This window comes from Athene noctua, chromosome 9 (assembly GCF_965140245.1).
Source record: "Athene noctua chromosome 9, bAthNoc1.hap1.1, whole genome shotgun sequence".
Lineage (NCBI taxonomy): Eukaryota > Metazoa > Chordata > Aves > Strigiformes > Strigidae > Athene > Athene noctua.
This window is the reverse complement of record NC_134045.1, coordinates 17,856,537-17,872,138: the sequence shown is the minus strand read 5'-3', so window position 1 is coordinate 17,872,138 and position 15,602 is coordinate 17,856,537.

Sequence of the window (15,602 nt, the reverse complement as noted above, 5' to 3'; positions counted from 1 at the left end):
TTGCAATTCTATACTTGGTGAAAGGAGAGAAATCTGCCCCTGAATAGTGATTTTGTAGGACTGGGACTGGCAGAATATATTTCATGTCATCAGAAGCTGCATCTCAGTGATGCTCCTTTCAGATGTAACCTCTGCCAGGCCTCTCATCCATCAACACTTTGAGCGGTACCATTTGGCAGAGGAATCTGCAAACCCAGAGTGTTTATGTAAGCCACTTTCACTGCAGAACATGCCCTTAACCAGACCACAAAGCTGCAGCACATACATTTATGTGGGATTTCTTCATAAAAGAATAACTCTTGGCATTTACAGGACAATTACTTTTGCCATGAAGCAAATGAATATACAATGTAAGGTATTCAGAATTTAGTCCATCACTAGAATTAATGAGGTGATCTTACATAGCATTGCAGTCTACAAATTACACATTTTAACTAAATCACATTTACCTGTGCTATGATTTATCAGGCTTTGTAACTTCCTGGGCTTGTATTTGCCCAAACAGAGCTGAAGCCCAAAGTTAATAGCTTAGTGACCTTACACTCCATATATGGTATCTTAAGAGATGTAAAAAACTTTAGAGGTTGATTCAGATCTATGATAAGACAAATCACTCTCTAGAGAAGCCTGAATTACCTTCTGGAGGTGTCTGTCTCTTCATTGATTATATAGTGAGCAGAGGATGATTAGGCTCCTAACCCGTGCAGTTAAAAGGGACGAATTTCTGCCTGAACATTCTTGGTCCTTTGACAAATTGGTCCTTTTAATCTGTAACATTTTTTACATCACCACTTTATTAATGATCTTGTCAATATGCTCAGAGTCTTTACCAAGACAGGAGAAACCAATGTGCAGTATCAGAGTATGTTCTGATAACTCTTTCTTTTAAAATCACAACAAAACCCATGCAAGTATCTGGCTTCAATTACACTACATAACATTTCTGATTTTTTCATACACTTCTTATTACTGTTGCTCTGATTATTAGTCTATTTCTTTGTTGCTGTTAATGCTTTTTGATCTGTATCCTCACTTAGGGAATTATTTCTGTTCCTTTCTATGCTTCCACCAGTTTCTTAGTGTTCTTTAAGCTGTGGTAGGCCATTAGGATGTGCTTTTGCATCCTGGTTCTGTGTTACCTTTTAGTGGATGGAGGTCATACAGATTTTTCTATTTTATTTTATAATTTGAGATGCTTACTCTCCTCATTCATAGAATGGGTTGGGTTGGAAGGACCTTAAAGACCATCTAGTTCCAACCCCCCTGCCCTGGGCAGGGACACCTTCCACTAGCCCAGGTTGCTCACAGCCCCGTCCAGCCTGGCCTTGAACACTGCCAGGGAGGGGGCAGCCACAGCTGCTCTGAGAAACCTCTGCCAGGGCCTCACCCCCCTCACAGGGAAGAATTATATCTAATCTGAATCTACCCTCTTTCAGTTGAAAACCGTTACCCCTCATCCTATCCCTACACGCCCTGACCAAGAGTCCCTCCCCACCTTTCCTGCAGCCCCTTTCAGTACTGGGAGGCCGCTCTAAGGTCTCCCCGGAGCCTTCTCTTCTCCAGGCTGAACACCCCCAACTCTCTCAGCCTGTCCTCACAGGGGAGCTGCTCCAGACCCTGAGCATCTTCGTGTCCTCCTCTGGACCTGCTCAAGCACGTCCATGTCCTTCTGTTGGTGCCCCCAGAGCTGGACACAGCACTGCAGGTAGGGTCTCACAAGAGCAGAGTAGAAAGTTAGTCCTTTGAACAATGTAGTACAGCCATGGGAGTAGAAATTAAGTTAGTTAGATACCCTGATTTCTCAGTCTAAAGGAACTGCATACTTCTGAAAATGCTTTCAACCTGTCAATCACATTAACAGAGGGACCTAATCCTCTGAAATACTGTTTGCCCCTCAATACTTCTTTTTTATACTCCATACTGCCCCATTAATATCTTTAACATTCAGCATCCTCCTTTGTTCAATTACACCCTCAAGTAACCAATTCTTTCCTGTATCCTGTATTTTATCAATGAAAAAAATACAGAACAGGGCAAAACAAGAACCTAAATATGCACTATTAAACCAAACGAAAATCTTATCATAACTAGATAACCTCTGGGATTAATTTGCTATTAATATAAATTCAATATCATCCAAAGTTATATTTTATTTGTGCCTGTATCATATAAGTATTTGTTATTTGGCACTAGTGTGAAAGATTAATTTATTAACAGCTTTTATCAGCTATTTCAGTTCCTATAAGCATCTTGGAAGATGCCTGTGCTTTAAAGGGCTAAGCTCTTTTGTTCATGAGTGAGTTCATATGTCATTTCATACAAAATTTTTATTTACCTAAAAACAGATATAAAAATATTACAAGTCCAGCAGCTATGCTGGACAATGTACCTGACAATGCAGTGTTGCTGTTTCTATTGTGTGCACCAGTTTGTTAGGAAATCCAGGGATTCTGGAATTCCAGAGTTTCATCCATGCAGTTGTTAGTCTCAAGTGTCAATACATCTGCATTAGTGGCCCACCAATGCTTTGCCAAGAATTAACATGTCGAAAGTTTTATGGTACTTCTGAAATCATCACCAACACTGAAGCAACATATCTGACACTTGGGATTACAATTGCATGAGGGAAAAAAACATAATCGTTTTCAATACCAGCATAAAGTAGGAATAATTTCAGAAACAGCTCTTAATTTTATCTGATGCATACATGATATGCTTATGGATGGAAGATAGGGTCTAAGACCCCAATATCTAAATTTTCATTTTCAAGATTTTTAAAAGGCTTTCAAGCGCTCAGAAGCCTGCTGCCAGTCACCTTGTAGGCTGTATGTAAGTATCTATAACCATCTATGTATTATACAACATGTCTATATTAGAAGCCCAAGGGCAGACTAGAAACTGTCAGTTGAAGGAATGAGTTCTCTTCTTAAGGCAAATACATAACTGCTGTTAATATCAGCATTCTCACAAATACACCACAAGAAAAAGGGGTTGACTGGAGAAGGGAGGTGTGAGAGACAAGGCATAGGGTGATCTCTAAGATATGCAGTGATAATTTTGTTCTTGAAAAAAAGAGAGAAGACAGAAGAGTTAGGAATTGCTAGATTAGAAGATGTTTAATAACCTTCAAAGTAGAAAAGAGTATGTGGAGGATGCCTTCAGTTTAACAACCTTCGAAGTAGAAAAGGAAAGAGAATGTAGAAGATGCCTTCAGTATGAAAAATAAATTGGGTTAGACACATCAAGTGGTTAAGACACTGAAAGTTAAGATACCTTAATTTGGAAAAAGTTATGAACACTGGGTATATTCCTTAAAACTCATTTTGCTCTGCTCCAATGGTAGCAAACATGCTCTGGGAGGTGCAGTTAGATCTGTCACAGCTTCCAATAGTTACCTTCTAGTGCTTGGCCTCCTCCTTTCTTACCTTCTCAACACAGAACTTGCTTGTTTGCACACATCTATCACAACTTGTTCTGATTCCATTCCTAAATTTCATCCATATGACCACCAGCCTAAGAATGACAGGATATTAATTAAACAAGAATATCAGTTCAACTGATAGTCTAGTACATGAAGTCAAGCAAGGACTCCATATGGGCTTCTATGACCAGAGAAAGACAAAGGAAAAGAAACACCTGGCTTCTGATCTGAAGGAGACTTTTTAAAATCTAAAGAAATTGAAAGGAGGTTGGTGGAGCCTATAGTTGAACTGCAACACTGTACTAATGAATGCCTTAAAAAATGCACAACACAAGACAGAGGTAGGCACAGAGAATGTGCAACGAAACAGCACAGAAATGTTAAAATGTTCTCCAAACAAGCCCCATAATCATGAATACAGAGCAACAGAGAATTTCATATTTAGACTTATTCAAGTTTTCTGAGTCACAAATTAGCACTTTTAAGAGCTTATCTTTTTCCCAATTGACTTTAATCAAGTGTTTCAGAAGCTGGAAAATGTTTTAAGTGAATAGAGCTCTTAAGCAGAGAGTCCAGGGAACAGAATAGCAGCTATTTTGTACTCTCTTTCAATGTTTTTGATTTGCTTTTTTTTTTCTTGTTGCGTTTTTATGGTTTTCAATACAAGTGAAGCACCACAGCTGTAGGTTTCACAAATAAAAAGAGAGGCACAGGCATAAAGAGACCTTGTGGGGACAAGTTCAAGAAAAAATTTAAAATTATTTTCTTGACAGTGTCAAGCTGATGATCTTCTAAGTGCTCACTTTGCTATGATCTCTAATGCACTTCATGTAGACAAGAGACCGATATTCTCCAAACGACAGAATCCCTTTGTTTTTCAATACACTGTATGAAAACACAGCCACTTTCTAAATAATACCTCAGGGGGAAAAAAAAATAAAAAAACCCCACACTTCATAATGCATGTCTTAAAAGGGTTTTAGCCCAGTGAACTCTGGCAACCCTAGCTAAATTAAGGTACATGGTCTTAGAAAATTTGGTTAAAGCGTGCCATGAGATAAACATACCTTGTCTATATCTGTATGGCGATGGTGGAGGCAAATCTTGGAGAATACTGCATCATAGCAGGCTCATGAAGTATTTGTTCTTGTTATCAAATACACTGAATTGTATCTAAACATGATCTCTTTAATATAATATCATTAGATCTTTCCCTCAGTACCTTACACTGCCTATTTAATTATCACCTCACACATCTGTTTACTCTCCTTGTGTCACCTACTGTAAAATACTAACGCCTTCCTCTCCTTTGTTCTGAAGCTGTAAGCCATATGAAACTGAAGCCACATGAACTTTCTCATTTTTGCCTCTAAATGTCTGTACTTCTATCATAAAGTCTTAACAAATTTAATTAATGTCAGCAAATAATGAGAAATTAATACTTGCTACTGATAGATAACGTGAGAGCTATTAGCCTACTGTTTGCTCAGTACGATGCTGTGTTATGATCCTTCAAACTGAACTAAGCTGATGGAAGACAGCCTAGGTGCTGATCAGTTGGACCCAAGAAACCACTCACGGGCTTCTCCATGCACGTTTCTGTCAGCGTTGTGGTGGCCCGTGCTCTCACTCTCTTTAAAATGTGGTTCCTCAGAACAAGTGCAAGCAGCAGCACTGCCTGTGCATGTGAGTGCCGCCAGCCCGGCTACTGAATGGAGACCTGGGTCCTGTGCTGTGCTGCTGCTCGCTCCCCCTCCAGAAGCCTTGTTTCAGAAAGAGCAAAATCCTTCAGAGGCCTCCCGCACCAACAGCACAGCCACAGGGAGCTGGTTTACCCAGAGATGCTGTGCTCATCAATGGCACTCAACATTTTTTCCAGAAAGTCTCAGAAGAGTAATATGTGAAGGTGGAGTCTGTCACTTCAGCTAAAATAGACCATTACAATTCTGGATGAGACGTGACCGGTTTCCACATGTGTCTGCACGCTCCTCTGCGTATGCAATCACCTTCAGCATTAACAAGACAAATCAAGCTCTGCTTGATCAAACTCCCAAAACAAACTCCCTCTTTACTCGGATGGTGTTTTACCTGACCAAATTATTCAGGATTTTGCCTCAGTCTGTCTCCTGCAAAAGCAAGGAAATTTAGCAATCAGGTGACATCACATTTCCACTCACTATTTATGTTACTTGAGTATTACCAGGAAACAGCTCCTAAAACGAAGGACCTAATAGTGAAAAATCATTACTATTACAAAACAACTGTGTCTTCTAAAACCTTACCTGTAAAACTACTTTTAAAAAGGTTACATTCTCAAACATATAACACCTTTCATTAACTTATGGGAATAGAAGTAGGTACAGAGCTGACAAGACTAACAGACAAGGCAGTTCAATGCAGTCACTGTGCCCAATGGAGATTAGGTTATCAGAGTTCCAACACTGACTTGAGAAATGTCTTTTGAAATCATTATGATTTAACAATTAATAGAAAGATTTGTTTGATAGCTAGATGCAGAAAGATAAAAAAGACATTCAGTTCCAATTACCCATTATTTTGACTGCAACAGATTAACAGCATACTTTGAAGCATTTTTATATCCAAACCTGTATAACTGAAAGCAAAAAATTCAATTCACCAGCTTCACTACATTTAAAAAAGAATACGGAGTTCTCTTTTAATAACAAATGTGCAAATAATCATGACTTTGAACTGAAAGGATGAAAGATACAAGTCAAAACCTGGGAATCAGTGATGATCCTTTTCTATTTTATCAATTTTAATACTTACACAATATTTCTATGATGGTTTTCAAATATTTTATATTGCCTGCATTGGTATATATTGAACTAGATAGTAAACGTTCTTCCCACTGAAGTCAATGGCAAAAATCTTTTTTCTTTTTGAGTTTCTCTTTATTAATTGGGCCTTTTGATCCTGACCCTGTTAATTGTTAACAGCAAAGGGATCGAGAGACCTGAGACTGTGTCTGATCTGAGTTACAGCTATTGAATGTGCTTTGAATATTTCATTATAAGACTTAATTTTGCACCAAGAGACAACTTGAAATAGCTATTAATTTTTCTTACCTGTACTTCCCACTGAATGTTTAATGCTTCTCTCACTCCTTTCCCCAAAAATGCCTCAAATCCACCCCAACTTTTTTTCTGAAACCTGTCTTATTTTAGAAAATTTAGATATTTCTATTTCACATTTCTCTTAATGTGCCATTATTAGATGAGTGTTTAAGTTTTTAAAAACTATGGAGCTCTTAATATTACAATAATTGATGTATCTGATTTTTCTATTATGTGCTCTGTATATCTCATTATACATTTTTCTGTCTTACTGTTTTTATTTTCCAAGTGCTTCCCTAATAGGATTTTTTTAATTTAAAAAGTAGTTTTGTTGATATGCAATTTGACTGGCTGATTACAGATTAAGTAACTTTTATCCAAGTTCGACTAGTGAAAGCTAACTTTCCACGGCCCTCAACATAAGCTGGTTTTTGTTTTTTTTTTTCCATACAGATCTTGAGAATCACTTTGGTGAATGAATATGTGCTTTTAATGAGAACGGATATGATCTGTATATTTGTAGCGGACTGTTTTTCATAAACATCCTAAATATCTGGTCACACAAAGTTGTACATAAATCCATGTAGGCTGAAAAGAATGTCCTATCTGGCAAGTAGTAGAGGACTGGAGTTAAAAACACAAATTTTCCAAATTTTGGAATTGGTTCCCATTAATTGAAATACACGTTTGATTACCTTGTTATTTGTCAACTTGTTAATTACATTTATTTTTTTCTGAGTCAGCCACAACAGCTATCCACTTCCTTTGAAAAATAAAAGTTGGTCTTTTTTATAAATTTGTTTGCCTCAGATTTGAAGCCCTATAGAAAACATCAAATATTCCATCACTTGACAATAAAACCAGAAGTGGCAGTGTGGAATATTTATTCTAAAATAATCAAAAGAATTCTTTGATGCATACCTCAATAATTATTTAGTACATTTTACTCATATAAATATGTTTCTTTGCCCTACAGATGCAATGAAAAACTCTTAAAAGATATTTCAAATGAATAATTCAAACAATGACTGACAATATAATTGTTTATATTTTTTCATGTTGGCACATTCACTTTATTCTTTCAATTTATAAACCAAGTTATCACTCGCTGTGATATTTATAAAAGTTGAATAAATAAAAGAAACTTCCTAAAGATGTCTTGTCATTTTGTATTTTTACACTGTCTGCTAATCTGCTCCCATTATTTTAGTTCTTTAGTTGACAGCTTCAGGTACCACTTGTATACCACCTTTGGTGGGATTTTAGCTATACTAAGAAAATGCATTAGCACTGGCAATTAAAGTGCCTTATCAATCTTCTGCAGCTTATTAAGTGTTTTATTGTAAAGGAAGATTAGTGTCTTCAGTAGAAGTAGGAAAATACCTAAGCAGGAGTCCATGGATTAAAGCAGTGATATCTTCTACAAACCCACCCTATGAATGACTTCTTACAGAGACAGAAGTAAATTGAAGTGGAAATGTAAGGAAATGAAATAAAATCACAAGCTGAACAAACAAGAATTAAAATACTAACATAGAATTGGAAAATCTTTCATATGCGCAGAAGATTCTCTCAGGGAATGAACTAGGTATCTTCTGAAGCAAAACAGTCTTATAAAAAAAAAATCTTAATAAATCCATAAAAAATGACAGCAATAAAGCTACAAAGAGAGTTTACAAACTCACCAAGAATAAAAATCTGCTTGGGTCAAAAGAAAAAAGATATGGGCAGATAGAAGAACAAAACAAACAACAGTAGGAAAGGAGCAGCTAGGAAGGTAGGAAATGGAGACCAAGACACAGAATTATGGCTTACAAGGACAGAAAGGACTTTGAAGTTACGAGCTTGGCAGCAGCAGCAGAAGCAGCAGCTCATATAAAAAAGGAAATATGGACGGAGGTGCTTTCATGTCACCAAAAGCAGTCTCTCTTTTTATCCTTATTTCCCTGTATTGTATTCATGGCTATGGACCAAATTCCGTTCACACTAAAGGGTAATTCCCAAGCTGGGGATGCAACACTGCAACACAATGTACCTCTCACAAAGCCCACACGACTAGTGCCATTCCTGACATTCTATTTCTATTTGAGCTTCCCACAGCTATCCCAGAGTGCAACACCAGATTTTAGGAATGTATGGGCAAGGTTAGGCAGTCTGCATGTGAAGCAGTACAGGCAATCCAACACAAAGACATGAAGTTATGAAGTCATGTTATTCGGAACATAAAAGCAAGATTAAACTTGACCACTTTAATCGCCAAGTGGAAATTTTAATTAAATTAATATCTAAGTCTATGAGAGAGGCTTTTGACAACAGAGGTTTTAAATTCAACTGTCACAACATTGTCACTTGCTTAAAACAATTTAACAAGTATTTCTAAAAGTACTTTTTCTAAATAAAAGCCTCTGCTTGGAAATGCTAAGAAATGCTTAATTCATTAACTCTTGGGAGACAAAGTCATGTTATGGCTGTGAGGAAGTTGAATGAATAGCTGAATTTCAGCAAATCAATTATGATTAAATCAGGATTAAAATTTTAAGGGGAAAAAAAAACCCTCTACCTAAATAATTCTCCTGGGATCAATGCCACCTTCCTAGTTTTCTGTCAGACAGTTATGTTTAAAAATATTTTGTTGAGAATTCAGACATCTGCTTTACTATGCGTTTGTTTTGCAGGTTTTGTGGTAGAGGGACTGGCAAGGGATGAGGTCTGCTGTTTAAAATTCTGGGCTGCCTCTGTCTTCTTTGTTCTCAATTTATGAACTTATTTAAGTGATTGAGAAAGGTATTTTTTAAATTGCTGAGGTCTCACTGTAATTCTAAATAAAATTAAGTATGTGCTTAAGTACTTAATGAAATAAAAGGAGCATTCACTCTATGATTTGCTTTTTTGTTTACTGTAGACTTGTACTGAACTCAGTTCATTGCTTTTCAAAAACATACATTGAAAACTTTGTTAATTCAATTAAGGAGCTGAAAGCACTCAATAAGGCAAGGCAAAACATCATCCACAATATATTTAACTTTTTTTCTTTTCACTGCAGCAGTATTCTATGGCAACAGGACACATAGGCAAAGGGTGGCTATCATTTATAGTACCACTGCATTCTGGGGAAAAGCCTTTTAGTCTGTCTTGTGTTCTAAGAGAAAGTAAGTTCAAAGGGCAGAAGGTTGCTTAAATTGATCTCTAACTACTAACACAGGAAAGGAGGAATGTACTGGAGAAAGGAAGAAGTCAAAACAAATCTAAATCAGAGGGATTTATAAGCTGGTAGCAAACTAAGCTGTCATAAAACCTTGCCTAGTAAGGGCATTAATATAAGTGCATATCGCTCTGTTGGGGAGGAACATGTTCCTCTCTTAAAAACTAACAACTTCACAGCATTTACATATACTGCTGCTCTCATAAATGATGCTCTGTAGCATTGATTCTGTCGACACTGTTCCTAATCCTGACATTTTCTGACATTTTCCATTTTGTAAAATAAAGAGTTTAAAATTTTCAGCTTTGACCTTGACATAATGAACTGATTGGATCACAGCAAGGAAATTGAGATAGCATGATCGTATTTGTCCCAATCTTTCCTTCCGGTGCTATCAAAACTGCAGGCTAAATTACAGTTTTATCAGAGGTGCCTGGAAAATGGATATTCTTTTCTATGGCGAGGGGAGAAATCCCACATACAAATGTTTCATCTTATATTGGTACAGAAGTGCAAATGTAAAATAATTCAGGAAGAGTTTCCAGAAGAAAACGCATTTAGGGACAAACAACTGGGGCCATTTTTTGTTCAGCTTGACCACTTTAACTAGGTCTCTGCAATCTAAATGAATATTCAGTGTAAGATCCAAAGGGTTTCCTTTGGTGTTATGAATAAAGCAAGCTGTTATGCTGTCTCCTGGATAGGCAAGAGCTTGGTATGTTTAATACTTAGAACTTGTCTCCTACTATTGCTAAACCAAGTCTCATATTAGCTTTGATGTGTTAGAGCAAGTTGTGTTGCCAGTAACCAGTGTGATCCAGGGCAAGTCACTAGAGTACTTATGCAGATAACACTTCTAACCAAAAAATAATAATCCAGTTAGGAAGAATTTGAAATAAAATGCTGAGATATTAAAATGCATACAGTACTAAGAATTGTCTACTCCGTGTGATTCAGAGGCCAATCAAGCCTCTGATGCAGAGGCAAAGCAGTTTCTCTTCTCTCCTTTAATCCCTCTCTTACTAGTAAAAGCACGTCATAAAAAGAGCAATGACATGTAAAAACTTTAAATGAAATAATAAAGTGCACAGATGTGATACAGACACTCTAGTTTCTGCCTTCTGTTAGTTAAAACAAATGTCATTGCTTGTGTTGTAAGACCTGTGATCAATCAGATCAACTTGGTTGACAGCATCACTTCATATAATAGAATCAACTGTTTCTATGTTATACAGGTCTCTTCTGTGGACAATTTCAATAATAAAAGGCATATGAATTGAGAATCCGAAACAAGTTTTAATTTGCTTATAATACTGTTTTGTCATGTTGCTACACATCCTCCTCTTGTTCTGTCTTTACTCTCTCCTCCTCAGATCATCTCAGAAGGGGTTTATGTACCGAAATTCAAGCTTCTATTGTTTTATAACATGTATCATACTGCCTTCACACATCATACAGACTGGGGAGAACAGTCATGGTCAACACCTAGACAGAGCAGACATGCAGGTGGTCTGTCTCAGTCACCCAGGTTTAAAAGAAGGTGAGGAACCTAAACTGTATCTAGGTTAGCCTCCTTTGTAACAGTATGACAAGCAGTTAGTAACTGGCAGCATAATTTATTCTTTCAAGGTAACATCAGGACCCATAGCAATGGCCAATCATAAGCCATCATCCTGTGGGGCCTGTTCTGCATCTGGTAGCATAGCTTACATATAAATTGGTAATGAGCCATGCTTCATGACAGTAACTTGAAAAAGGTTTTGCAGATATATAGATATATATATATATATATATATATGTATATATATACACACACACATGTATAAAAAGGTCTTCCCAAATCACTGTGGCCACAAATATCTATTCCCACTGGGTTTCTGCACAGAAGAAAAAGGGAATGCTGAAGGCAAAAATAACTGAATGACAGGGGATAGAGTGAGGAAGAGCAAGAGCTGAGCAACTGATGGGTGGAAAAAAAGAAGGTACTACAGGCTAAATGGTAGGAAGGATCTAGAAAAAGTGGAGGTTAGGAGAGATAGGTGGCTAGTAAGGATGTAAATGAGATTCATTGAAAAGGTTTAAAGAGTCATACTGTCATTTTAGCCATTTCGAGTTCTTCCCTGCGTTTCTCCCATATCAAAATCTAATTTGAAGTATTAAATCTTAGCTTGATAACATAGACCTTCTTTCCTTGCTTCTGTGTACGACTTGTCTCTTTCAAATCATTTTAGATAGGTTGATGTTTACAGATCCTGCATAAACAAACAGAAATACATGGGATTTACCCAACTTAGGCCAGGCATCCTCTCTCAGTCCCTGTCACCTGCTTCCTCTAGCAAGGTGAAAAGGAGTGCCCTTCACTTCAGTATGAACCTCAGCACACAGAGCTGAAGGTTGGCAAAAAGTCTGAACAATGAAAGAGGTATCAGCATTACAGGTAACCCCCTCCAGAGATGCGTTCCACAAAAACGACCATAGCCGCCTGACAAATAATAAAACTGAGGTTATCTGTAAGTTCCTTTCATCAAAAAATCTATAGAATTGAAAAACTGAAACAAGGCAAGGATCTTAGAGCCATTTGTCCACTCTCCCACCTCTTCAGACAAGCCCAAGGACAAGTCTGCAAAAGGCTGACAGTGCTGGTTTCAATGTTGCTTATCTTTAGCATGATCCATATTGGCAGTTTTAACTTAAATCTACTGCTTTGTCTTCCAAAGAGGGACAAGTGCTTTAAATAAATCTTTTCTTCCTGCATTCTGTGTTAGCACTTCATTTTCTCTAAACTGAGTAAAGCATCTATCCTGATTTAACAGACATCTGGGAGAGACGGCAGTAACAACACTGGTGATGAAATCATCAGGACTGCTCCAGAATATCTTGTAGCAAATGTCTTGGGTCAGTAGTTTAAACTACATTCAGAACAAAGACAGATTTTTCCATGTTGTATACTAGCCTCTCTGTGTCTTAGTCAAATCTTATTGGAGTCAAAGAAAATGACCTGGACTGGACCTTTTGCCTGTCAAAGGCGGCTGCTTTCACACACTTTACAAGCCTCATCTTTCTTTCTGGTTGCTAGATGGCAACCAGCAAGTGAAATTCGAGGAAGAGATTTCAAACCAGATATGCCTACCTGCATTTTCTCAATCAGCTTGGATGGGAAAAACAGTTGTTCAGAGTCATCATATTCCTTCCATTTGTGAAAACATAGTATCCAGCACAGTAAAAATCCCTGTGAACTACTTCTCTTTAAAATACATTTTAAGTAAAATTTAATGTCCCACAATGGAAAAGTGTATGACTACGTCATGAACATGAGGAAGACAACCACATTGTGTTGTAAACAGCCATGTCAGTGGGAAAAGGCTGTTTGCTTATTTTTATTTTCCCTCTAAAATTGCAACTGTCATGTAATCTCTTTAGTAAAAAGATCAGAGCTAGTCATTAAAGTGCTAGTCAGAAATGCCAGGCACTGCAGAAATCAGAATTTTAATTTGAGTTTTGAACAGAATGAAGCCTTAACATAGCTCTCAAGCTATTTAAATATGGAAAAAATTAGCTGAATGAATGAAAGAAAATAACACAGCTGGTGACTATTTAAAAAGGAAGAGAGAGACTGAGTTTTTGTAAGTTCAAACAGGGATGTTCATAAATAAGTTCTTATAAACTATGCAAAATCAGATGTTGTACAAATATACAACTGTATATCTATTTATCTCTCTAGATCAAGGCTTTGACAGTAATTAATCATAATGAAGGTTTCTCCAAGAAAACTCAAAAATACTTAACTCTGAAAGAGCCTGCAAATGTTTGGTTAAGTTCATATATATATATATATTTATGCACACACATTTGAAAGTAATTTACTGCAAAGTTCTTTTAGAAGCATCTCTTCTTTCCATACATTATTTATCTTCACCAAATTATTCTGTAGCATCTGGGAAGATTAATTTAGGCAAAGAAAATTTCCAGCTAAAACCAACATCCAACTTTTTTAGTTTTTGGACTCTAGCAACACAATAGCTACTCAGAGAGTATACACAGACTGCTCCATCCTAATGCTGGGGTAACTCGCAGCAGCTGTCCAACATATGTCTCTAAATTCTTGAGTAGTTTATTTTGCCATCAGAACATTACAAAATGTAGTTTTTCCTCTGCAGGCAAAAGACTTAAGTGGGTCAGGATCAGCATATTAACCTGAGCTCCTTAGCATCCTGCACACTTAAAATTCTACCTCCCTGAAGAAATGTTTCCCTTTTTGTACAGAATCCCAGTATTGTTCAGCAGAATTCACCTGGCAGAAATGACGCATCTAATTTTTAAAAAGAGAGAGGAAAAAAAATTAAAAGGAGGTATAATAAACTCGGGAGCTGTGCAGATGAAAAGCTCCAAGCCATTCAGACACTGATAAAACGGAAAGGCCAACTGATACTTATGCATCTGTTCCTACAGTCCTATTAGCTGTCCTTTCTCCCACTACTGCCCAAGAGTATGGATAATGCAGCACCTTTTGTTCTAATAATACGTGTAATACATCTCTTTGTTTTATATTTTCAGGGCTTGTATAAGTCCGCTTATTTTGATGTCAGAGTCTTTTCTTCCAGCCAAATAATTTCTTTTCATGGCAAAACTCCAAGGCTTCTCTTGGAATTTTTTGATTCAAAGAACTTTTTAAAGTTTGATAGGTTTGTAAAAGTATTTTAATTTATTTAATTTTCCACTTACTCCTTACAGGTTAGCGTGGCCCCACAAAATTCTTTAGAGGTAAACAGTTAGACTAAGTCCACTCTGGATCAGCTAAAAGACAAGGAACGAAGGAGAAAGTAGACTGTGAAAGTTAAGTCTCTGCAGCTGCCCCAAGACAGAAGTGTAACCATTCCCTCTCCTGGCACAGGATCTTGCTGGTCCATTGTCCAAGAAGAAAATCAGGACCACATTTGTTGCCTGTCAGCCATGGACTGCGCCTTCCTCTACTGTGGCTGGAGGCCACATTAACTCATCTTGAAGATGTTAACTTGTCTCTTCTTTAAAAGCAGAGGAGCATTACTTAGGAGCCTGCCAGACTAAATGGGAGGTCTACCCAGTCTTCCCTTCACCTTCAACAATTAGTAGTATTTAATGCACGGTTGCTTTTATTAAAACCTGTGCACATTTTGAATTCCACCCTAAATGTATTTATCCTTGCCAGTGTTTTTCAAACCTATTCAACAGGTAGAATGTTCCAAGATATCACAGCTTTAAAAGCGCAGGTTCCTGTTTTAGACTCTCATTTCTACAGTATTCAGTCTAATCATTTCCAGTACCACTGAACAACTTAATAGTCTGCAAAAACTTGATAAGACAATGTAATTGCCAGCTTTTATATATATTCTTAAAATAGCTACATTCCTCACAGAGGTTGTACAGGATATAAGTGTTAGCAGAAACAAATAAAGAACTGAAACAATAGAAGCAGATTAGAGAATTATAGCATGCAAAAATTATAAAAAAACACAAACACAATCCTTATTCCTTGTCTTGCATAAACAATAATTTCAGATACTGGAACAAATTACTCAAAACCAGAAAATCTTGTTCGCTATGAATAATGAAGATAATATTTACCAGTGTTACAGGAAAAATAGGTATAAAGAAACTTGTATCAGCTCAGGTAACTGAAGCTCCTGAAATGAACAAACTTTATCTTAAACATTTCAGGTATTCAAGCCAGTGGAAAAATATAGTCATTTACTTATTCCAAATATTGGTGTTCAACACATCACCAGCTAGAAGGTACAATCTTTACTGTAAGTTATTTCCATTCCCAGTGTTAACATCACGCACAAGACAAGACACCACCTGCTTGAGTTAAAGCCCCGGCCTTTTATAGATAATCTAGTGCTGTGATTCCGTCTGTAGCAGGTCA